This window comes from Rhinichthys klamathensis, unplaced genomic scaffold (assembly GCF_029890125.1).
Source record: "Rhinichthys klamathensis goyatoka isolate OS25496 unplaced genomic scaffold, OSU_Roscu_1.1 h1tg000001l_1, whole genome shotgun sequence".
In the NCBI taxonomy this organism is placed as follows: domain Eukaryota; kingdom Metazoa; phylum Chordata; class Actinopteri; order Cypriniformes; family Leuciscidae; genus Rhinichthys; species Rhinichthys klamathensis.
In genome coordinates, this window is record NW_026606555.1 from 7,882,690 (window position 1) to 7,907,009 (window position 24,320).

The following is a 24,320-nucleotide window of genomic DNA, read 5'->3' on the forward strand; positions in this document are numbered from 1 at the left end:
TAAATAGGTGATCTAATGTTATGCATAGCACACGCCCAGCGATCAATGGCATAAAAACACGAAGTTTCTTCACTGATAGATTCATTGCGTTTTGAGGATGGCACAGTACTCCGACAAAGAGGCCCTTCAGATGATTCTGGACAGCGAGGAAGAATTCACTTTTCCTTAGAGGAAGATTATAACTCGGACGAGGAACGGCTGCATTTTGAAGAACGAATTGATCCCGCCGAGGATACAAGTTCGGAGTAAGTTGTTTAGTGTTTTATAATTCCTTTTCTGATCGTATAGAGCTCAAATGAATTTTCAGACTATATTTTGCCTAGCTTTTGACATCTTACAGAAAAGATTGCCTCACAATATCCCTAACATTCGTGTATACGCTCGTGTAAACTTTTTAAATGTGATATTACTCTCTAAACATATTTGTATATTAAATATATAGTTTTGATTAGCTTATGACACTGATTATCATGCTAAAATACTGCCTTATGCGTTATGTATTTTGTTTGCGAATAACTGCATGTTTAGGTATAGCCTATTGATTTAGTGAAATATATTTCAGCCTCCGGTAAAATATGTGATACTGTCTAAATACAATATATTTTTTATATAAAAATGTTGAGTTTTGGTTAGCCTATGACACTACTTATGCTAAAATAGTGCCTTATGCGTAATGTATTTTGTTTGTGAATAACTGCTTAGGTGATATAACGAGAAATATTTCAGGCTCCGGTAAAAGAGGCCTAAATACAATATATTTTTTATATAATTAAATGTTCAGTTTTAGTTAGCCTATGACACTATATCATGCGTAAATAACTGAATACAGGTGTAAATGTTTGAAATGTAGTGATGTGTCGTTCGCGAACGATCCGTTCATTGCGTGTAGGCCTATCACTAAATGTGTGCGGTCTATATGGGCCATCAACAGATATTTCTCCGTCCCGTGGCCCATCAACAGATATATACATACATTGTGCATCCATACCCATTAATTGTCCATCAGTTTACTTTGGATAATGTATGCTAACAGTTTTCTTTTTATTATTATTATTTTTTTTAGGAATGTGTCTGCATCATGCTCTCCTTCGCCAGCACCTCGCAGAGGGACACGCAGGTGTCGTTCAGTTCTCAGTGCGATCGAGAATCATACTGAGTAAGTGCACAGACGTAATATTTTACAGATGAAATTTAGCCTAATTGTGTTTACATCGTCATAATGTAAAAGTAGGCTACCTATTCTTGTGTGAAATTACAAAAAAAATATATATATCCATGGCAATTAGTGATTGATAATGATAATAATACAGTTTATTTGATTGTGTTTATCAGCATGCTCATGCTTTTTTCTTTTTTATAACAGATGTGACAATGAACACGTCCATCCACCAGTTCCGAAGATAAAATATATATAATATATATAAAAAATATAGATATATATATAAAAAAAAACAAGTTTGGTCTTTTTATGTTTGTTTTTTTGAAAGGATGTGTTAAGTGATAGTAATGACTTTAAGTCTTTACGTTCTTAGGAAAGATTTCTATTTTGAATAAATGCTGTTCTTTTTAACTTTTTATTCATCAGTGAATCATTCTTAGTCCAGGCTGCCTCACAGTACCTTGGGCCATTAGCCATTGCGGGAGTGCCTTTAGTCTTCCCAGATGTAAATCACATTAATATTCATGGCCATTCACACTCCCACGCATACAGCAGTGCTGACCAAAAACTGACGTAAGAAATTTAAATCATTGTATTGTTGTTTGTGAAAGAGTGGTCAGAATGATTTTCACTTCAGTTTGAAGTAAAAATTCTAGCCTACAAGAATAGTAACTCAAAAGTCTTGTGGACAACTATTCAGTATGTGTTAAATGGCCTTATTGCGGTGACATTTTTTTCCCAAAACGTACTAACCACGCATAATATTTTTTTTTCTATAAAATGCAAACATGTACATCCATTTTGCTCACATATTATTGTAGCAGAGTTTGTGCTGAATACAGCAAATTTATATGTTGGCAAATGATATGTTTTAAGTAGCTGAAATAAGCACAAATGTCAGGGCATGTCAAAACATCTCAAGGGCCCCAAAAACACCTCAGACCCCAGAGGGTTAATGTAGACAATGTATTAAAGGACTAATGGAATATAATTACAGTATTTAGGCAACAGTTTTTCATACAAATACCATAGAAACCATAAAGTTACATTTTGCCATGCTAGTGAGCTGCTATAGGCTATGCCTGGTTTTATCTGTGGTTATCATGATCTAAATGCATGATACTGGAAAACTAATGGTTAATTTGAATAAAACTCAAACAGTCAGAATATTACATTTTACCAAAAAAAAATGTGGTTGTTAAATTTTTTTAATAGATGTTACTGTTTTTGTAAATGAACAAATTTAACATAGTACTTTTTGCTTGAGTTAGGATGCAGATTTACTGTCAACTCACTGTCAAATATGCGTTTCGAGATAAAACATGTAATATTAATATTGCAGCCTGCACTGCAAACTGTGCTGAAGATAGGGCTGTCAAAATTGCTCAAAAATGACGTTCGAATATTCCCTCTAAAAAAAAAAACATATATTCGAACTATTCGAATATCTGGTTGCGCATTTTGTCAATGACGCGCATTACGTTAATAACAGGACAAATTAATACAAAGAGACACAACTACTTGTATAGGTAGTTTATTTAAGTTTAAACATATTTGACAACGTATTAACTTACACAAAACCAAGTAAATCAACTAATGGCCAAGACCGCAGACCTTACTCTCGCTCGCACTCGCAGGCACTCTCTCTCTCTCTCTCTCTCGCCCTCACGCTCTCTGCGCATAACGGTTTAAATGAACAACAATAAACAAATGTTGAGTGCTGATCAAGAGTTTTGTGCAAGCAATTTAAGGTCGTGACTCTTGTCCTAAATATAGCAGGCTTCAATCGGTGATTGAAACAAATATTATTAACATTAATTTAAGTTTTACAGTATATAGAACCGACATTGAACGCTCCGAACGAGCTGTGCTGTGGTAAACTGCTGCTGCTAGCCTGCTACTATGGCTATTTCGAGGGCGTCTGGCCACGCCCCCATTGGCGGGCTCTGACGTGTCTGATGTAATGCTAGCTCATTGGCGCACACGTTGGAGGCGCCCGTGCCATTGGATGTGCAGTTGACGCAGCACAGCCAATGAGTGAGCCAGACACTCACTGTGCTATCTGTCTGTGCAGCTGGAAAATGCGTTTTACATTTTAAGCTTCAGAATTTTGCCACTCGCAAAGCAGACAGCCACGCCTTTGCTACCGCGGGCGTGTTTTTCCACATGATTCGAATATTAATTTTCACCTTCGAATTTCTGTTTTTTAAAACTATTCGAATATATATTTGAATTTAGAATATTCGTTGACAGCCCTAGCTGAAGATACGTGCCATCAAAGTCAGGCAACACAAACCTGTTTCAAGACTTGAAACAATATCCCTCATTAGCACATGCAGAAACTAAGAAACATTTGTTTGGCAAGTGTTTGTCATGATATGTTCTGACAATAAAGAGTAGTTTAAAACCACAATTAATGCTCTGGTTTCTACAACTTTCACTTAGGAGCAAAAATCTGCCTTTAAACTTGAAAGAAATAAAGATTTGACATTTATCGTGATAATTATCGATATCGACTGATATAAAAAAAATTATCGTGATAATTTTTTTTGGCCATATCGCCCAGCCCTAACTGAAATAACCACTCGTAACAACCGAGGTATGCAGCAAAGCATTTGTGAAGCCACAACACGCACAACCTTGAGGCGGATGGGCTACAACAGCAGAAGACACCACCGGGTACCACTCATCTCCACTACAAATAGGAAAAAGAGGCTACAATTTGCAAGAGCTCACCAAAATTGGACAGTTGAAGACTGGAAAAATGTTGCCTGGTCTGATGAGTCTCGATTTCTGTTGAGACATTCAGATGGTAGAGTCAGAATTTGGCGTAAACAGAATGAGAACATGGATCCATCATGCCTTGCGCATGCCTTGCACACTTTAGGCCCCTTAGTGCCAATTGGGCATCGTTTAAATGCCACGGCCTACCTGAGCATTGTTTCTGACCATGTCCATCCCTTTATGGCCACCATGTACCCATCCTCTGATGGCTACTTTCAGCAGGATAATGCACCATGTCACAAAGCTCGAATCATTTCAAATTGGTATCTTGAACATGACAATGAGTTCACTGTACTAAAATGGCCCCCACAGTCACCAGATCTCAACCCAATAGAGCATCTTTGGGATGTGGTGGAACGGGAGCTTCGTGCCCTGTCTGCCTCGCTGCCTGCTGTGCGGTGTGTTTGTTTGCTTCAAGGCTGTACGCTCCGTCTAAACCTCGTATTAGCTTCGTAATTCTTTCTGTTTTTGAACCATCATTTCTAGTTGTTTATACTACTGAATACATCTTACCCAACATCTCAGATTAACCTTACACCGCTAGCTTCCGTTATAGTTAGCACAACACACTAGTAACTCGCTAGCCTGTTAACGCGCCACCCGTGCGTTCATTTATTTATTTTCTCTCACGCCCGTGCCTTTGAGTTCAGAAAAAGCCCAGGTGAGTAAGAATCAGTCAACAAACACGGTGAGTAAGAATCAGTCAACAAACACGGTGAGTAATGTCTTGTCCTGTTATTGTCACCTGTGTCACATGTCATATGTTTAGTATAGCCTTCTCCAATGGCAATATAGGATTTATATGTGTCACGGCCTTGCCTGGCTCCTCCTCCTGGCTGTGTGCTGTGTCTGTCTCCTACAGGTGAGCTGGGTGCAGGTGTTTGGAGTTGTGCTAATTAGTTCCTGGTCTGGGCCTTTAAAGACGCTTCAGATGAGACCGGGAGAAGAACCAGCCTCCGTTTGCATCTCTCCCGCACCGTTTAGGATTTTTGTTTTGCTTATTAATTTCACTGATTGCTTACATGTTTATTTTTGTCAAAGCCAACTTCATTACTGGCTGTACAAAGTTTATTCTGTTAAAATTCTATTAATTTAATAAATCTAGTATATTCCTATTCCGTGTGTGGCCTTTCCCTATACTCTGTTGCTTGCTTTGAGCCAGGCTCGTAACATATGTGATAAATGCAAGGAGACAGTCAGGCTGACGGAGAAGATTTCAGAACTAGAGACACACATCCAAACTTTAATTGAGGATGGTAAGAATGCTAGATCTTTAGATAGTATTTTGGATGCGACTAGTTTAGTGAACACTGTACATTGTTGGTTCCGGCTGAAGTAGAGCCCGTGCAGCAGGGCAGATGGGTGACAGTTAGGGATCGCCGCTCTAGTCGCGGATCAAAGAACCACTCTTCCGTTCCGATTCCCATAACAAATCGATTTGCCCCACTCAGTGAAACACCCACTGAGAATTCTGTTGGTTGTGCCCTGGTAATTGGTTATTCGATCACACAGAACGTAAAAATAGAGACACCAGCCACCATAGTCACATGTTTGCCAGGAGCCAGAGCGCCCGACATCAAAGCAAATTTAAAAGTCCTGGCTAATGCTAATCGTAAATTCTCTAAGATCATTATTCATGTCGGCACTAATGATGTTCGACTCCGCCAGTCGGAGATCACCAAAATTAATATTAAAGAGGTGTGTGAACTCGCAAGTACGATGTCAGGCACTGTAATTTGCTCTGGCCCCCTTCCTGTTCGCAGGAGTGATGAGATGGTTAGTAGATTGTGTTCATTAAATCGCTGGTTGTCTGAGTGGTGTCCGCAAAATAATGTAGAATTCATAATAATAATAATACATTTTATTTAGAAAAGCGCCTTTCAAGGTACCCAAGGACACTGTACAAATTGGTATAGTAAAGAACATACAAAAGTACACAGTACATAAACAGTACACTGTGAAGTACACAGTACATAAAATGCCAAGATGCAGAGAAGATATAAACACCCTCAAATGGCAAACATGAGTGCATTGAACAAGAGGCGAAGACAGTGCAAGCAAAATCAGCGGGCTGACAAGTAAGCTAAACTAAAAAAGTGTGTTTTTAATTTAGTTTTAAAAATGGTAACACTTGTACTTTGGCGGATCTCAAGTGGTAGGGCATTCCACATTTTAGAACCTGCCACACTAAAGGCCCTGTCACCCATGGAGCGAAGTCGAGATGTAGGAACTGCTAAGAGACACGCATCACTAGAGCGAAGGGTGCGGAGATCTGATAGGTAGGATGGAGCCAGATTATGTAGAGATTTATAAACAAGGAGAAGGACTTTATAATGGATGCGGTAGTGGACAGGGAGCCAATGCAACTGCTGGAGGATAGGAGTAATATGATCCCAGGGCCTGGTGCGGGTAAGCAGCCTTGCAGCAGAATTTTGGACATACTGCAGCCTATTTAGGATTTTTTCCGGAATGCCGAGAAATAGAGCATAGACAATTGGAAAAATTTTGGGGGCAAGCCTGACCTGTTGAAAAGAGATGGTATTCATCCCTCCTGGGATGGTGCTGCTCTTCTCTCTAGTAATTTGGCTCATAGTCTTAGAGCTAAAACATGACAAATTTGGCACCAGGTCAGGAAGCAGACAGACTGGCTAAACCGACCGTCTGCTAGCGGCCTCGCGTCACCAAGGTCAGATAAATCCCATCACATAGAGGCTCTTTCACCTAGATATCATATAGAGACTGTGTCTGTTCCCCGAGCTTGGATATCCAAAAAACGTCAGATAAAAAATTTAATTGATGTTCAACAAATAAAAAACAGATATAATACAGACGAGCAAATGATAAAGCTTGGGTTGCTGAATATTCGATCCCTTACTTCAAAATCGCTTATAGTTAATGATATGATTTCAGATTATAATCTAGATGTGCTGTGTTTGACAGAAACCTGGCTAAAACCAAACGATTACATTACTTTAAATGAGTCCCTCCCCCAAGATTACTGTTATAAACATGAACCTTGTCTGAAAGGGGGAGGGGTTGCTGTAATTTATAGTAATATCTTCAAAACCACTAAGAAATCTAGTTTTAAATATACTTCTTTTGAAGTATTGGTGCTTAATGTAAAAATATATAGTGTAAATGATAAATCACGTTTGAGAATTCTGCTGGCTACTGTATACAGGCCACCAGGGCACCATACAGACTTTATCAAAGAATTTGCGGACTTTCTATCAGAACTAGTATTGGCTGCAGATAAAGTACTAATTGTTGGTGATTTTAATATACATGTAGATAATGAAAAAGATGCATTGGGATTGGCATTTAAAGACATTGTAAACTCAATTGGAGTTAGACAACACGTGTCGGGACCTACTCATTGTCGTAATCATACTCTAGATCTAATACTATCACATGGAATAGATGTTGATGCCGTTGAAATTCTGCAGCAGAGCGATGACATCTCAGATCATTATCTAGTCTCATGTAAACTTCACTTAGCCAAAGCAGCAAAGCCGACTCCGTGTTATAAATATGTTAGACCTATAACTTCTGCCACTAAAGATTGCTTTATCAATATTCTTCCTAATCAGTTGCATCATCTCAGCATCCCGGATAGCTTAGAAGAACTCGATATTGCAAAAGAAACTTTTAACTCTCTCTTTTCCATTACTTTAGACGCAGTTGCTCTGTTGCGCTTAAAGAAGATTAAAGAAAATAGTCCAACGCCGTGGTACAGCGAGCACACTTGGGCCCTTAAGAGAGCAGCCAGAAAAATGGAGCGTAGCTGGAAGAAAACTAAACTAGAGGTATTTCGGTTTCTAGAGACAAAGACGAATTAATGATATTAAGAAGATGATCTATGACATCTGGAAGCATCTCTTTCAGTAGCTTAGTCAGAATAGGGTCTAACATACAAGTTGTTGATTTAGATGATTTAACGAGTTTGCAAAATTCTTCCTCTCCTATAGAAGACGAGTTGAAGACGTGACAGTAGGGACTGTGAGACACCCAAGTATAGTACATTACAGTAGTCTAATCTTGATGAAATAAAAGCATGTATCACAGACTCCATGTCTCTGGGTGATAAAAATGCCTTAATTTTCGCAATATTCTTTAACTGATAAAAGCAACTTCTGACCACACCATTGATCTGTTTATCAAAAGTCAAAGCAGAGTCAGAAATAACACCCAGATTTCAAACATGTGTATGGAGATTGCCAGATAAAGGTCCCAATTTACTGGAGACAACCTCTGTGAACTTAGATGAGCCAAAAATTGAGGCTTCCATCTTGGAATCATTTAACTGAAGGAAGTTGGCAGACATCCACTGTTTAACGTCCCTCGAACAATCAAATAAACACTGCAAGGTAGAATCATTCTTTGGATGTAAAGGAACATAACACTGAGAATCATCTGCGTAGCAGTGGTATGATACATTATCAGGCATGAAAACGGGTCAGGGGTAAAAAAGGTGAGAAGGATATACACATATATATCGCCCAACCCCCCAATTTAGTTAGGAAGAAAGATAAATTAGTTAGAAAGAACGAAAGAAAGATAGATTAGAAAGAACAAAAGAAAGATAGATTAGTAAGAAAGAAAGAAAGAAAGAGAGATAGATTAGTAAGAAAGAAAGAAAGATTAATTAGAAAGAAAGAAAGATAGATTAGTAAGAAAGATAGATTAGTAAGAAAGAAAGATTAGTTAAAAAGAAAGAAAGATAGATATGTTAGAAAGAAAGAAAGAAAGAATAGTTAGAAAGAAAGAAAGAATCGTTAGAAGAAGAAAAAAGAATAGGTAGAAAGAAAGATTATTTAGAAAAAAGAAAGAAAGATTATTTAGAAAGAAAGAAAAATGTGTTAGAAAGAAAGAAATATATAGAAAGAAACACAGAAAGAAAGAAAGAAAAAAGAAAGATTAGGTAGAAAGAAACGAAAATTGATAGGTTAGAAAGAAAGAAAGAAATATATAGATAAATGGAAAATAGAAAAAAGAAAAAAAAGAAAGAAAGGTTAAAAAGAAAGAAAGATTAGTAAGAAAAAAAGAAAGAAAGAAAGAAAGAAAGATTGGTTAGAAAGAAAGAAAGAAAAAGAAAGTAAGATTAGTAAGAAAGAAAGGTTAGAAAGAAAGATAGATAGGTTAGAAAGAAATATTAGAAAGATCAGTAAGAGAGAAATAAAGAAAGAAAGATTAGTAAGATAGGTTACAAAAAAGAAAGAAAGATTAGGTAGAAAGAAAGAAAAAGATAGAAAAATGAAAGAAAGAAAGAAAGAAAGAAAGAAAGAAAGAAAGAAAGAAAGAAAGAAAGAAAGAAAGAAAGATTAGGTAGGAAGAAAGAAAGAAAGATAGAAAGAAAGAAAGAAAGAAAGATTAGGTAGGAAGAAAGAAAGAAAGATAGGTTACAAAAAAGAAAGATTAGTTAGAAAGAAAGAAAGAAAGATTAGATAGAAAAAAGAATGATAGAAAGATAGTAAGAAAGAAAGATAGATTAGTTAGGAAGAAAGATAAATTAGTTAGAACGAACGAAAGAAAGATAGATTAGTTAGAAAGAAATAAATAAAGAAAGATAGATTAATTAGAAAGAAAGAAAGATAGATTAGTAAGAAAGAAAGAAAGATAGATTAGTAAGAAAGAAAGAAAGAAAGAAAGAAAGAAAGAGATTAGTAAGAAAGAAAGAAAGATTAGTTAGAAAGAAAGATTAGTAAGAAAGAAAGAATAGTTAGAAGAAAAAAGAATAGGTAGAAAGAAAGATTATTTAGAAAAAAAGAAAGAAGGAAAGATTAGTTAGAAAGAAAAATTAGTTAGAAAGAAATATATAGATAAAAAGAAAGAAAGAAAGAAAGATTAGGTAGAAAGAAATGAAAATTGATAGGTTAGAAAGAAAGAAAGACATATATAGATAGGTAGAAAAAAGAAAGAAAGAAAAAAGAAAGGTTAAAAAAAAGAAAGATTAGTAAGAAAAAGAAAGATTGGTTAGAAAGAAAGATTAGTAAGAGAGAAATAAAAATGAAAGAAAGATTAGTAAGAAAGCAAGAAAGAAAAAGAAAGAATGGTTAGTTAGAAAGAAAGATTAGTAAAAAAGAAAGAGAAAGATAGATAGAAAAATTAAAGAATAAAAGAAAGATTAGTAAGAAAGAAAGAAAGACTAGTTAGAAAGAAAGAGAAAGATAGATGGAAAAATGAAAGAACAAAAGAAAGAAAGAAAGATTAGGTAGAAAGAAAGAAAGATTAGTTAGAAAGAAAGAAATAAAAAAGAAAGATTAGTTAGAAAGAAAGATTGGTCAGAAGAAAGAAAGAAAGAAAGAAAGATAGATAGATTAGTTAGAAAGAAAGAAAGATAGATTAGTTAGATTACTCAGAAAGAAAGAAGGAAAGATTTGATAGAAAGATTAGTTAGAAAGAACGATTAGTTAGAAAGAACGATTAGTTAGAAAGATAGATTAGTAAGAAAGAAAGAAAGAAAGATAAGTTAGAAAGAAAGAAATATAGATATGTTAGAAAGAAATAAAGATTAGTAAGAAAGAAAGAAAGATTAGTTAGAAGAAAAAGAATAGGTAGAAAGAAAGATTATTTAGAAAAAAAGAAAGAACGAAAGATTAGTTAGAAAGAAAAATTAGTTAGAAAGAAATCTATAGAAAGAAAGAAATATAGATTAGTTAGAAAGAAAGATTAGTTAGAAAGAAAGAAAAAAGAAAGATTAGTAAGAAAGATAGATTAGTTAGAAAGAAAGAAAAAAGAAAGATAAGTTAGAAAGAAAGATTAGTTAGAAAGAAAAAAGATTAGTTAGAAAGAAAGATTAGTTAGAAAGAAAAAATATTTGTTAGAAAGAAAGATTTGTTAGAAAGAAAGAAATAAAGATTAGTTAGAAAGAAAGAAAAAAGATTAGTTAGAAAGAAAAAAGATTAGTTAGAAAGAAAGATTAGTAAGAAAGAAAGATATATATATATATATATATATATTTAGTAAGAGATAGATAGATAGATAGATAGATAGATAGATAGATAGATAGATAGATAGATAGATAGATAGATAGATAGATAGATAGATAGATAGATAGATAGGTTTATTAGTACATATAGAATGGTAGTTTAATTGAGTCTAGGGCTTCAGGGAGTTTAGATTTGAGTTTTTGTGTTGTACACTACTGGGCCACCGTAGCCTTGGCTCAATTTGAACATTTTGCAATTAAAGTCTATGAGATATTTATGGTTTTTAAAAGGGCTGTCAGTTAAACGCGTTATTAACGGCGTTAACGCAAACCCATTTTAACGGCGTCAATTTTTTTATCGCGCGATTAACTTTTTGGCTTTGCAAACTTTGTCGGGTTTTTTTCACATCCTTTTGCAACAGGACGTGGCATGCGCGGCGCTATGAAACCCATTCATTTCAATGGCTTGCGCCGTGCAAGGACGTTTTGTTGCTTCGTTGACCAAAGCGCAAGCGGATCTAGCTATACCGTAAACAAAACAACAGGCATGCCGCACACACTTGTTTGGGCTTGCGAGCCGGCCAAATAGTTGGTTAACGTTACGTTTTGAGTGGATGACGAGCGTGAGACGCCGAAATGGATGCCAATAAGATTCTGAATGGAAAGTTTACTTTCAAAAAGTTGCCAAATGGTTCCATTGACAAGACCAAAGTGATCTGTGTGTTTTGTCGTTGTGAACTGAGCTATCATCATCGCAGCACGTCCGGTCTGAAATACCACTTGATGATGGCCAAGCACACACACAGACGATGCGAATTCTCCGCCCCCTCGTCAATATCAGGACCTCGTCAGTATTTCTTTCACCCTTTTATAGATGGACAGTGTTACATTGTGTGAGAGATTATTTGCTCCAAGTGAGAATGTTAGTGTGAAATTGAACACAGCATTGTCAATGTTGTTTATGATAGTAATAGCATATTGTAAAACAAATGCACTGAAAAATAAAAGGAAACTTTCATAATTAGTCTTGTACTAATTTCTATACTTGAAAGAGTATATTTCTATACTTCACTCGCATTAAAGATGTGATTGGGCCAGCCCAGTGTCAATTAAGAAAACACCAATGAGCCGCTGATCTACGTGTTTCATGGGGTGTCAGAAAAAAAACTAACGCTGACTTTTTTTTGACCAATGCACAATGCATTACACCGGAACTAACCCAGCACCGTCAATTAAGCAAAACAAAACGAATGGGCCGTCGATGTACAAGTTCTATGGGCCGTTAAGACAAAAAACAAAACAAAAAAAGTATGAGATGTATCGGCCCAAAAAGCACATCGGGACTACCGGGAGGTCGAACCTCCCGGTAGTCCCGATGGCATTAGCATGCCTGGACGTCACACTTTAAATCCTACCTGTTGCCTTTCACCATGCACTTATTTAGCTGCTGTCGCATCACTTGACACGCCATCTCCTTTCCCCTCTATCTTTTTCTATTTTTAGCCCCCGACAGCTTTTTTGCTTTATCCATCTTTTTCGACGACAATTCACTAACGTTACTCGTTCCTGCTCGCTCTGTGCTAACGGCGCCCGCACACGATATTACAATATACCGCTCGTTTTATAACACTGAGGAAATGCAGAAATGATTTAGAAACACGGGAGCTACATATAGAAACTACCCAGACATTATTTTAACCATCACTTTTGATCTAAAATTCGTCAAAATCACTGTCTGTATCTGACAGGACAGTTAACATTGTAAGCTAACTTAACGTTACCTCAGGCTTGCTTTCCGACGTGCAGTTCTTTGTTCGGCAGTGTGTCAGACTCGCGGTGTAAAATACTTTGAAAACAATTCTGCCCTACTCTGACTCGGATTGGCTGTCAGGTATCGGCATTAGGAATGATGATTGTTTTTTTTAAAGCTGTGAAGTTTATAGAGATATAGCGGGTAAATGCTGGCCACGGCCACGGCCACGGCCACGACCCCCCCCCCCCCCCCCCCCCTATATTGGTAAAAAATGAAATATTTTATTTTTCTGCGATATATATTGCTATATAAAAAACAATTTCACCAGATGACTTGAATAGCTCTATTTGGAAAGAATGAATGTTGGAAAGAATGTTCAGTGTTGGACAGATCAGTTGTTTTAACCATTCATTAAAGTGAATCGGTTCAAAGGAGTCATTAGTTCGCGAATCGGTCGTGTCATTAAAGGGGTCATATAATGGCATTTTTGTACAAGCTAATATGATTCTTTAGGGTCTAAATTAAAAGTTTGTAATATACTTTAATTAAAAATTCTCATTAGTTTTGTAAGAAAACACTTATTTTACCTGGTCAAAAACAGCTCTGTTTTCAGCACGCCGTTTCAGTGCATATGACTTTAAATGATAATGAGCTTCGCTCACCCCGCCTCTCTGTTCTGTGCGTACACCGTTTGAACACAATAACCCAATAACCATAACGCGTTGTTCAGTATAAACGTGGGATTATGAATTATATTGAGAACGTCATACATAGAAAACATGCCGTAATGTACCCTGAGTGTAAACCTTAGACGCATTCATTGTGAAGCGTGCAGCTAGCGATTTGCAAAGATTAATATAAATATTAATATAAAGTTTAATAAAACGTTACACTCACTTCAGTTCTTCTGGAGGTTCAGCAGGAACACGAATATCTGGTACCGATCCTTTTTTCATGAGCAGCTTCTTAGCAAAACCAGCTTTATACTGATCCTCGTTTATAAAGCAGTCTGGTGTGTGAAATGATTCGCGCAAACATGAGAGCATTGACGTTGCTCGTGGGGAATATTCCCTTCGAAAACAAACTCAGTGCTGCGTCTTAAGCGGTTCGGATTCAGGAACATTAAAATGACTGCTGTGTTCGTTATTACACCCAAGAACAGAACACCACAATCGCTTAGACGCCATTCTGCTCATAGACAGTGCTCCAGCATTTCAACAATGACCGCGCGGACTATGATTGACAGCTCGCTCGCTCACGAGCGAGGGCGGGTCTGTGTTGAAACGCTGCTGTCAATCAACAATCGTGGGAGGGGCTTCCGACCGTGTGACGTCACACGGTCGAACGGCTTGATTTGAGGCAGGGGAAAACATATAAGGAGATTAAAAAAAAAACACTGGATGGATTTTTATCCTTTTATGATGGTTGCGTACAGGCACTGCCAACACACATTTGAGTACAATCAACTTGTAAAAGTGCATGTACCATTATATGACCCCTTTAATGGACCACGGCACACGTTGTGTGATTATCCCGGCAGTTTAGGACATCGCACAAGATTTGTCTCAACACAGAAAACATTTCATCACTAGATTTTTTTTTTGTTTATTGAAAGTGTGGTTTATGTCATCTGAATGTGTGGAAAGCTTTTCAGAGAAGTTAAGGCAACGTTATTTTAGCACAATTCACAACCAGTGGTAGTTCAGAAAAATAAAAAAACTTCGGTCTTCCGACCTTTTACCATCGTGTATTCTCAAAGATATTCAGTCAACTCAATTCATTAATATGCGCGAGGGAGGGAGAGAGAGCAAGACAGTTTGAAGACGGTGAGAGTGCGCGACCACGACCGGGGCTTTCACTCTCTCTGCTCGTTCTCTCAGTTAAACAAGCGCAGCAGTCAGTCATCTGCATCACTCATCTACATCACTCACCAGTCAAATAAGGCTTTGGCGGGACAAAAATACGCCTCACTGTACTGATCCACTTTTGCGACACGACTGAAGCGTGGTGTCGCACGCCTCTCCACGTTTGTAAGTTGATGGGCGTTCCTCAAGTTTACCGCTATGGGCGTGGTTTTGACCCAGCGGCCAGTCTAGAACAAAGGCCCCTCGAGAGACTACTTCTATCGGATAGACGCGTCGCGTTTGACGGATTCATTTGCATAAAGATGGCCACCGGCCAGCTTTTTGACGCGCAGCATTTTTCCAAATGAAGCGCCGCCTTCCCGGGATGCTTTGCGGGCGCGTTAAAGTCGCGTGACGTCACCCATAGGAATAAAGTGGAGTGCGGCGCGACTGAAGTGTCGCACGGACAAGTGGATCAGTACCGTTAGTAAGGCTGACAGAAAACAGCGCGCAAGTTCCAGTCTTCTTGAGTTTGATGTTTAAACTGACAGGACTTGCAGGACTACAGTCACGTGGTCTGTAGGCTCGGAGCACGCACTTCAACAAAGGTTTAAAGGTCCTTGGCGTAAAGTTACCAAAGAAATAATTCAGGCTAAGTTAATTTCACTCGTCTGTGGAAATGAACACAGTAGAATATGAAAAGGAAAAACAAAACTTAACAAAAGAAAACAAAACACTAAGACTAAAAGGAAAGGACAAACTGGAGACGTCCAACACAGGAAGAGAGCCGAAGAAGAGAGCGAGATGCTCGAACATCATCCTTTTTCAAGGCAAATCATTCCGCACCCCTTTTCGAGTGGAATGACCAATCACACTCGGGAACTTCGCGCGGGAGAGAATTCCTTTGTCTCTTTCTGACAGCTGATTTGCATGTTTTATGGCAGTGTTAAAAGATGTAGTTTCTAACCAGAAAACTGTTGTGCATAGAATAATACATTTTACTGTAATTTCCTGTAGCTGGTTAATTCAGTGAGACTAAGAGGATTACAACGGTACCAAATAAAACATGAAAAAGAATAGGAATTACAAAGATACAGCTTACGGCATAATTACACACACTTATAGTTAATTTAATACTACGATAAAATCATAGATACCCCAAAAGGCCATGGCCAACATAAAAACATATCAAATATATCTTAGTAATGTCTTTATATGAGGAAGTTTCATGAAAAGTCCTGGAATTCCTTTGATGCTTAGCCCAAGTGAGTGGAGACGAGTTTACGATGTCCCTGGGGAAGATCGCAGAGTCGTAAATGCTGTCAGAAAACAATCTAATCCCAGACATGTTGGCACCGTGCTCAGTAATTTAGATTGCCGAGAGTCCTGATTTACATTCGCGAGTTCAGAGTCTAAAAGCTATGGGATTTCAGAAGGAATGTGCATTATTTGTGTTCAGATGAACCATGATTCTGGTTCAATCCTTAGGGTGTTGGAATGCATGATTCACCCTGGCGCGGCCCAGATACACTACAACGAGTAAACTCAATAAAGAGGACATAGACAACAGACGACGGCTTGCCGAACACCACACTGGCGCCATCTTGGAATGTTGGATTATGACAAGCATGGAGAAGGAAGTGTAATGCGGGCTCTAGAGTTGGTGACCGCAATTCTCAACAAAGAGGGTTACCATAGTATTCTCCAGAGACATGCCATACCATCTGGCTTGAGACTAATTGGACAGCCCTTCATACAACAACAGGACAATTATCCGAAACACGTATATATATATATACACGGTAGTGTATATATATATATACACTACCGTTCAAAAGTATGGGGTCGGTACGATTTTAAATACTTTTAAAAGAATTCTCTTCTGCTAACCATGGCTGCGCTTATTTGATTAAAAATACAACAAAAATCAGTTATAGTATTAAATATTATTCCAGTTTAAATCAGCTGTTTTCTGTGTGAATATATAGTAAAGTGTAATTTATTCCTGTGATCAAAGCTGAATTTTCAGCATCACCAGTGTCAGTGTCTTCAGTGTCAAATGATCCTTCACAAATCAGTATAATATGAGGATTTGATGCTCAAGAAACATTTATTATTATTATCAATGATGAAACAGTTGTTGGTCTGTCAGTTGTACAGTTTTTTTTTTTTTTAGGATTCTTTGATGAATAGGAAGTTCAAAAGACTTTTGTAACATTATAAATGTCTTTACTGTCACTTTCGATCAAATTAATTATTCCTTGATAAATAAAAGTATTGATTTCTTTCCTCCAAAAAATAAAAATAAAATTCTCACTGACCCCAAACTTTTGAACGGTAGTGTATATACAGTATGTGTTTGTGTGTGTGTGTGTGTGTGTGTGTGTGTGTGTGTGTGTGTGTGTGTGTGTGTGTGTGTATGTATATGTGTATGTATATATATATATATATATATATGTATGTGTATATATACACTGTATATATATATATATACACACACACACACACACACACACACACACACACACACACACACACACACACACACACACACACACACACACACACACACACACACACACACACACACACACATACATACAAATGAAGACTAAAATGTACTGTTTAATGTTATTTCTTAGCATTATTTTTCTTTATTCATTTTCATAATCATTTTCATACTTTTTCAATGTATTTTGTGAAGTCAGAGTATGTTTGTACATATGTGCTGATGAGAGATCTGGGATGAGTTATATTTTGCTTAGAGGTATGTGTGCAATGTCACTGAGCAGAGATGTTCCAATGATGATGATACATTAAATGTGTACATGTTCTTTACAAGGAAAGGAATGTTTCAACTGATGCAAATGTACCCCTAATGTATACACAGAGGGATAGTGGATTGTACCATGTGTAAGCATGAGGTATCCATTCCATTTTTAAACATAAGCAACATGTTTCAACACCTTACGAGGACGTTGAAAGTCGCTCAGTAGTGTATTTAAGCTCAATCCTTACTGTACCACCTCAGAAAACAAAGACATGACAGGGTGAGAGGAAGGAGAAATAAAGGCATGAGGGGGTGAGGGAGGAGAAACACCAAGAAACCATTTACAGCTGGCATGATGGGGTGAGAGGATAAAGAAATGGGGAACAGAGAAATCTGGAATGAAGACCTCACCTTTATTAAGTTTTTTTTTTTTTTTTATGTTTTTCAAGATCATGTTATGCTATTTTATTTTGAGAAGACTCTAAAATGCTAACTGATGTTTATTGTTCAAAGCATCCTTCCAAATAATTTCTAAATGTAGTTTCATTATTTCTAATTTTATGAATTTCCAAATTTAGATCTATTTTTTTTTTTAGATTTCTAAACTTATAGAAAACTTGTAAACTTGAAAAGTAAACTTAAAATCCACCAAAATTTTCCCTATTGCCAAAATATTGTTAGAGTCACACTTGCTTATTGTATCCTCCTTATCTCCTTTCTTCCTATTGAAGTTATAAACTGAACCACTATTTTATTTATAAATTTTACCTCTATTTAATTTCCTCTTTCTTATTGTATCCACTATTATTATTAGTGTTGTTGTTCATCAACAATTCTATACTCGTAGTTAGACAAAGGCTTCTGAGCCATTTGTGGATCCGATCTCCTTTTCCTCCCTTTTTCTCACGTCTTTCTTGTTCTGTTCTGCTTTATTCCATCTTATTCTTCACATTTGTAGGGAACAAGCCTGGAAGAACCATCAATCGATTCTAAAAGAAAGAGAAAGAAAATCTTTCCAAAGAAACAAATCATTAGGTATTTGATTTTTAATAAAACCATCTCTTGTTCTCCATACCTCCCTGCATTTGTAAACGCAATTAAAATTGACATCTTATCCAAGATCAATTAACAGAGACAATCGTTGAGCAACCGTCGCAAAGCATCCCTGCAGTAAGCGGTCCAACTGAAAGGTATGTGGTGTCAATCCTGTCAGACTAAGAAAAGAGGTATCAACATTATTATTGTATTAATTTCCTCGCAAACATAAACAATAATATTGTTTACTTTTTTGGAAATTTTCTGATTTTCATTGATAGGATGTATTTACTGAAAAAACAATTCTCCCAGTTAAGAATTATTTTTTATTATTCTTTTCATTGAAATTGGTTTTAAACCTTTCTCTTTTTTCCCTTACTCAGTTGGTTGACAAAGTCCTCACATCACTAGTTGAAAACAGCTTTCATTGATAAAAAATATTTATAAAATATATTTCTCCCATTGGAAAAATAAGTTTCTTTCCATTGAGATTTGTTCACATCATTAACTCTCTGGGGTCGGCGGTATTGCCGGCAATACCAGCTCACTTTTTTCCTTATCAGTGCAAAAGAGACTCAAATTACTCTGTTGATTTTGATCTTACATATAAGTGTTATACATCATTCAATCCTGTTAAGTTTGTATTTTTTTTGTGGAACCTCACAATAAAAACAAAGTGTCGTGCTTTTCGCCAAATAAAGAAAAATAAACATGATGCGCGTTCTGCGTTCTCTCTGTCAGTGAAGTCCATTCTGAAACGCGTCCGAAAAATGAACTAAGTCAATACTTGCCACAGAGACACGAGAGATGTGTCTTTTTAAAGCTTGTATTCTCTTCTTCTAAATTAAGTAATTTATTAAATAAATAAATATTTCCAGTTTATGTAATCCGTTTGAAACCAAGGAGAGGTACAGTTTTTTCGTTCTCCCTTCATTATTTTTAATGAGCCGAGGCCGCCACGCCCCTAGCGCTTTCACATGGTAAATAGGTGATCTAACGTTATGCATAGCACACGCCCAGCGATCAATGGCATAAAAACACGAAGTTTCTTCACTGATAGATTCATTGCGTTTTGAGGATGGCACGGTACTCCGACAAAGAGGCCCTTCAGATGATTCTGGACAGCGAGGAAGAATTCACTTTTCCTCAGAGGAAGATTAGCCTATAACTCGGACGAGAAACGGCTGCATTTTGAAGAACGAATTGATCCCGCGCCGAGGATAGGCCTACAAGTTCGGAGTAAGTTGTTTAGTGTTTTATAATTTCTTTTCTGATCGTATAGAGCTCAAATGAATTTTCAGACTATATTTTGCCTATAGCTTTTGACATCTTACAGAAAAGATTGCCTCACAATGGCCCTCATTTATCATTCTTGCGTAGAAACGGGCGTATATGTTGGCGTAAGATTATGCTTACACTCCTCTCACCGCCTGATTTATGAAGCTGTGCGTACCTTTGAAATCTAGGTGTACGCAATACCTGCCCTTGATAAATCCCGCGGCTGAAAACGATCGTCATTAGAATAACACGCCCCTATATATTCAAGTCTCCGCTTCCCCCACGCCTTCATTTTACGCCATGGACACACGGAAGACGGCAAAAAAAGTCCACACAACTGAAGGAAAACATATGCCTACAAATCAAATGCTTTGGTAAAATCACACAAATTAAACATTGAAGTCCATGTTGCACAAAAATAAACACTGAAGTTTATAATTACTTTGTTATTGTTGTTGTTGTTTTTTACAGTGGGTCATAATACATCATATATTTTAGTTTGTCTGCGTTTTGTGGTGTTAGGAAATGTTTTTCTGCGCATTTCCGCACTAACTCAAAACGTGCGTACATGTACACCACCTCCTGAGCTGGTGTAGGATTTGAGCGTGCCGTACGCCAAAGTCCATGTTGATAAATCTCAAAGTCACCGTGGTTTTGGGTGTACGCTGGAAATTTGGTGTACGCACTTTTGATAAATGAGGGCCAATATCCCTAACATTCGCTCGTGTAAACTTTTTAAATGTGATATTTCTCTCTAAACATATTTGTATATTAAATATATAGTTTTGATTAGCTTATGACACTGATTATCATGCTAAAATACTGCCTTATGCGTTATGTATTTTGTTTGCGAATAACTGCATGTTTAGGTATAGCCTATTGATTTAGTGAAATATATTTCAGCCTCCGGTAAAATATGTGATACTGTCTAAATACAATATATTTTTTATATAAAAATGTTGAGTTTTGGTTAGCCTATGACACTACTTATGCTAAAATAGTGCCTTATGCGTAATGTAGCCTATTTTGTTTGCGAATAACTGCTTAGGTTATCTAACGAGAAATATATTTCAGGCTCCGGTAAAAGAGGTCTAAATACAATATATTTTTTATATAATTAAATGTTCAGTTTTGGTTATGACACTAAATCATGCGTAAATAACTGAATACAGGTGTAAATGTTTGAAATGTAGTGATGTGTCGTTCGCAAACGATCCGTTCATTGCGTGTAGTCCTATCACTAAATGCGTGCGGTCTATATGGGCCATCAACAGATATTTCTCCGTCCCATGGCCCATCAACAGATATATACATACATTGTGCATCCATATCCATTAATTGTCCATCAGTTTACTTTGGATAATGTATGCGAACAGTTTTTATTTTTAGGAATGTGTCTGCATCATGCTCTCCTTCGCCAGCACCTCGCAGAGGGACACGCAGGTGTCGTTCAGTTCTCAGTGCGATCGAGAATCATACTAAGTGCACAGACGTAATATTTTACAGATGAAATTTAGCCTAATTGTGTTTACATCGTCATAATGTAGGCTACCTATTCTTGTGTGAAATTACAAAAAAAAAAAATATCCATGGCAATTAGTGATTGATAATGAAAATAATACAGTTTATTTGATTGTATTATCAGCATGCACATGCTTTTTTCTTTTTTATAACAGATGTGGCAATGAACACGTCCATCCACCAGTTCCGAAGAGAGCCAAGGCAAACAAGCAGGCAAGCAACAGGCAGTCCACTTTTTTATATATAAAAAAAAAAAACAAGTTTGGTCTTTTTATGTTTTTTTTTTGTTAAGTGATAGTAATGACTTTAAGTCTTTACGTTCTTAGGAAAGATTTCTATTTTGAATAAATGCTGTTCTTTTTAACTTTTTATTCATCAGTGAATCATTCTTAGTTCAGGCTGCCTCACAGCACCTTGATGGGCCATTGGGGGAGTGTCTTGCCTTCCCACCCAGGTGTAAATCACATTAATATTCATGGCCATTCACACTCCCACGCATACAGCAGTGCTGACCAAAAACTGACGTAAGAAATTTAAATCATTATATTGTTGTTTGTGAAAGAGTGGTCAGAATGATTTTCACTTCATTTTGAAGTAAAAATTCTAGCCTACAAGAATAGTAACTCAAAAGTCTTGTGGACAATTATTCCGTATGTGTTAAATGGCCTTATTGCGGTGACATTTTCTTTCCCCAAAACGTACTAACCACGCATAATATTTTTTTTCTATAAAATGCAAACATGTACATCCATTTTGCTCACATATTATTGTAGCAGAGTTTGTGCTGAATACAGCAAATTTATATGTTGGCAAATGGTATGTTTTAAGTAGCTGAAATAAGCACAAATGTCAGGGCATGTCAAAACATCTCAAGGGCCCCAAAAACACCTCAGACCCCAGAGGGTTAACCTACCTGCCTACACTGAGACCAACACTTAGTCATCACTACACTTCCCTATTGATGTGCAATCACTGAAATGACACTTAGCTGTTCCACCACATAAAGGCTTAGTTCAAACCCAGTTCAACCCAAACCCTACGGAGGGCCAAAATATCCAGGCATACCTCCGAGATATCGACTTCCACCTAGGAGGTGAGACCTCATGTGACTGACAAAGACAGGTTATACCTCCTCAGATCCACATCCAGTCCAGAGGTACGCAGCTTCCTGGACCGCCAGCCTTTTTACATAAAGTCAAACTACCAGCTACTACGCGAGACACTGATTAAAGAATTTACAAGACCAGAGTCTGAACATGGACTGTTAATCGCCTTGGAAACCAAACAAGGTCGACAAGAGACTCCCCAAGCCTACTACAACCGCTTATGACAAGCCTACTTTGGTGCATATAACAAACCTGAAATTGAAGAGGATGTGAACTTCAAAACCCTTTTCCTGAGAAACCTGCACCCTGTATTGAGTCATCTTGGTGTCATGGCCTGCCCTAGCACGATGAAAATCCAACAGCTACGTGACCTGACACAAGGCCTACAACAAACAAAAGATGGCCTCAAGGAAAGGTTTGAAAACATCCACAGTTTCAAACCCAGACACAAGATTTGCACTGTAAGACACCCAGTGGCATGACAATACAACAGTCCTTTGTAAAGAGCACAGAGAACATGACTCCCATGCCGACGACAGCTACCACACCAACCGCTGGGAAAAGTCATGGGACCAGCAACGCTTCTCAAGAAACCCAAAAGACGGAAACAACTGGAAACCTAACTGGACATCCAGATGCCATAAACCAACACATTCAAAAGCATTTAATGTGAGTAATTAACAACAAAACACACCTTGGCACCACTCAGTTAAGCACAGCACTGAGTACGCCTGAGAACAAGACAGTTTACCCTCCGAAGTCATGGAAAAACTTATGAGGCAAAAGATGAATCATGCTTATTATGATTAGTGATGGATCAAAAGACCAATGATCATCTGGTACACCTTCATACTAAAGATGACGACCACCTGTTCTACAACACAGAACAAAGGGGTCTCTCATAGCCAACCACTGACAAAAACATAAAGGTACCAGAAAACACCATCTTGGTTACCCATCACTCACCAAGAAACCACCAAATGAACTCCAAACTCAAGAACCATGTGTGTGCTACTGTAACCAAAGAGAGCACAGAAGGTCAGAAAGTCTGTCACAACCAAAAGGCATCACAAGGGGAATGCAACAACGGAGACAAAGTTTTGCACTACAGCTCCACGCATCCCTGCCAAACTAGCACCCAATGTCTCCCAACTTCCTGCCTTACTAGACTTACCCCCATCAGATCACGGACGATCCCTTGTTCAAGGCGAAGATGCAACAATCTTCATCTAAACCCATCAAAAATAAGCCAAGAAACATATGGGTCAAGCCTTCAAGAAAAGGGGGAAGAAAAACAGACTGAAATGGATCTGACCATACATACACACTATAATACACTACACTACTAACATACTCACTTAACATTCAGAAGTTAACCACATCTACCATGGAAAATACTCAACAAATATTTTCTTCCCACAGGTAGAAACTATCTTCAGAAACTAGCTTAACATCGACTTGTAACTATCCACCCAACAAGTAGAACACCACTCATTACGTTATGATAAATGACACCTTAGCTGCCATTTAATGACACCTTAGCTGCACATTTGATCACAAATTAAAGAGCTCTGTGTGCTGCTCTCACGTTTTCGTTAAATTGACATCAACGAGTTTCGTCAACAGTTCATGTTTAGATAATGCCAGATTGTTGACAAATTACACACTCCTCAAACATTCTAAAACTCTTGAACACTTCAATTAATTTTTTTTTTATGAAAAACCTTTAAATACATTAGCTACAATATTTATAATTTAATTAAGATAGGGCCTATTTGGACAAAGAGAGATTTATCCTGAAAGGAATTTTCCCTTTGCCTGTTCTGTATCATTAGGCTGGCTATCCAACACTCTCCATATGAAAGACGGGACATTACCACCTATAGGCTATTGTCCTGCACCCCCACGATAAAGCACTGAACCCTCCAAACCCCCCACAGGCTCTGAGAGGAGTGTCTGAGACAAAAAGAAGTCGCAGACATTAGCATTATTAAAGTGTTGATAATGAAGGTCTTAAATCATTTAGGCTACATGTAGTAATATTTCTGCCATAAAGTTTATTAACTAAACATTTCATTATTTCAATAGGCTAATTGATTAATTAAAACACTACTTCGGTTTAGGCCAGCTTTTTCCAAGCAA

The 24,320-nt window shown here is 37.3% G+C and overlaps 1 protein-coding gene and 1 long non-coding RNA gene across 2 annotated transcripts in view; one reads left to right on the forward strand and one right to left on the reverse strand.

Moving 5' to 3' along the window:
• med1 (mediator complex subunit 1) overlaps positions 1-24,320 on the reverse strand; it is a gene marked incomplete at its 5' end in the record, with an annotated part of 177,798 nt that overhangs the window by 98,883 nt on the left and 54,595 nt on the right. The window lies entirely within an intron of this gene.
• LOC130087992 (uncharacterized) lies at positions 182-21,022 on the forward strand. The gene is made up of 3 exons (XR_008807421.1): positions 182-245; positions 1,064-1,156; positions 20,941-21,022. It is a non-coding gene; the product is annotated as an uncharacterized LOC130087992 (long non-coding RNA).